The sequence below is a fragment of the Bos indicus genome, chromosome X (assembly GCF_029378745.1).
Source record: "Bos indicus isolate NIAB-ARS_2022 breed Sahiwal x Tharparkar chromosome X, NIAB-ARS_B.indTharparkar_mat_pri_1.0, whole genome shotgun sequence".
Lineage (NCBI taxonomy): Eukaryota > Metazoa > Chordata > Mammalia > Artiodactyla > Bovidae > Bos > Bos indicus.
Genome location: NC_091789.1, coordinates 23,404,470 through 23,406,669, shown reverse-complemented (window position 1 = coordinate 23,406,669; position 2,200 = coordinate 23,404,470). Strand labels below are relative to the sequence as shown.

The 2,200-nt window shown below is 45.8% G+C and overlaps 1 pseudogene; it reads right to left on the bottom strand.

Moving 5' to 3' along the window:
• Positions 1 to 926: 926 nt before the first annotated feature.
• Positions 927 to 1,502, bottom strand: LOC109555092 (RNA polymerase II subunit A C-terminal domain phosphatase SSU72 pseudogene; annotated as a pseudogene).
• Between the last annotated feature and the right edge of the window lie 698 nt (positions 1,503 to 2,200).

Genomic DNA, 2,200 nt, shown 5'->3' with positions numbered 1-2,200 from the left:
TCACTTTTGATAGAGCAATACACATTCTGGTTTATGTCTTCTCACACATGCAAGGATTTCTCCCTGGTAAACATCTAGAAGAGGGACTTTGGGACCATAATAAGGCATGCACACCTTTGCTAGATATTGCTAGTGCTCTCCAAAGGAGCTGTATACAATTATATTCCCACCAGAACTTCAAGTTCCCTGCATCTTTCTGTGGAATGACCACTTGGCATGATCATGCTTTTTAATTTTTGCTAATTTGACCCTCCCTTGTGAAAGACAAGGGTCAATGTCTTTTATGTTTGCTAATTTGACCCTTGTGAAAGTTATGTTGAGTTTAACTTACCTTTTCCTCATTACTTGAGAGGTTGAGAACCTTTTCTCATTTGTGGATCAGCCGGTAAGGAATCCACCTGCAATGTAGGAGATCCAGGTTTGATACCTGGGTCAAGAAGATCCCTTGGAGAAGAAAATGACAACCCACGCCAGTATTCCTTTTGGTAATATTATTACTAATGACCATCCACATCTATTTATTGGCCAATGGCAGGATCCTTTACAAAAGTGGATCCTGTTGCTTTATTCAGGAATTCTTACATTATAAGCAGTTAGGGAAGCTGGAAAAGGGACGTTCAGTGAGAGGCAGATGTCTTGGGGGAAATGTGCTATCAACCGTTTTATCTTTTTTGGTTAAAGAAAAAAAAAAAAACCACAGTCAAGATTCTACTCATAAGGGAAAGAGGGATGGGAAAAACGTTTGTTTTGTGATCTGGCATTTCTGTATCTTCTCACTGCATACAGTACCATTTACTGGGTATTGCTAATGTCCACCAGCAGAATACCTAAAGGTAAAAACAAGTATCAGGAAGGAAAAAGTACTACCAAAAGGAAACTGAAGAAAATGGCTTCATGTGGGCTGTGGGCCGGGCATCAGGCTGGGCTCAGTAGAAGCAGACGGTGTGCAGGAAGCTCCTGCCGCTCTTTTCCTGGAACACCTGCAGCAGTTTGCTGATCCCATCCTCCATGTCCCCCATGAGCTGGACGCACTGGCACAGGTCGCAGATGAGGAATGCTCCCAGCGTAGCCTCTTTGTGGGTGTCCACGTTGATCACATGCACAGGCTGGCAGGTCTCCTGCTCCCCGGAATTCATATCTTCCACTACCTGGTCATACACTCGCTCTTCACAGGAGAGGATGAGGTCAAAAGGATCTTTGCAGTCCTGGAACCTCTCTGGCCTGGGCTTGATACTCTTATTTCTTTCCAGCATCCATAAAACGCCATTCTGCATATACAGTTCTTTGTCTTTCCTAAGAAGGTCTTTGTACATCTCGTCACACGTGGTTCTGAAATCATAAACGTTTGGCCTGTCGCGTGCTGGTCCTGGAAGCTTCACGTTTGTTCCTGTTCTTCAGGACCGGACACTGAATCCTCATTTGCTAAGGATGTCGTGCACCTCCATGCTCCAGTTCTGGTTGTTCGAGCATACCACAGTGAGGCGCAGTGACAAAGACGGCATGACTGCAGCTTCACTCACCAAGACTCCCAGCTCAGAACTTTCGCGTCTGGACTCCTGCTGCTTCCATAAAAGCAAGATGGTGGCCTTGACGCCTAGAAGTGGAAGCTGCGGCAGCGGCAAAGTAGAGTGTCAGGACTTATGGCCTGGGCACGTATAACTTGTCCTGGCAGGCTCCTCGCACAGGCCCAGATTGCTGGGTGGCAAGGTGAGCGCCACTGCGGTATTCTTGGCTTGGAAATCACATGGACAGAGGAGCCAGGGGTGCTACAGTCCATGGGGTTGCAAAAGTCAGACACGACTGAGCAACTAAACGACCACCACTACCACAGTTGAATCAGGTTATCCCTCTGTAAAATGCCTGGTCATATCCTTTGTATGTTTTTCTAATGAATATCTGTCTTATAATGATTTTTAGAGTGCAGATTCTAGATATTCTATTCAGTTGCTCAGTCGTGTCCAACTCATTGCGACCCCATGGACTGCAGCACGCCAGGGTTTCCTGTCCATCATCCTGTCCATCAGGAGCTTACTCAAACTCATGTCCATCGAGTTGGTGATGCCATCCAACCATCTCATCATCTGGCGTCCCCTTCTCCTCTAGATATTAATGCCCCCTCTCCTTCTAGATGTTAATCCTTCCTTATTTATAAGAGCTAAAAATAGCTCCCACCAACGTGTGGCTCATTATTTAAAATTTT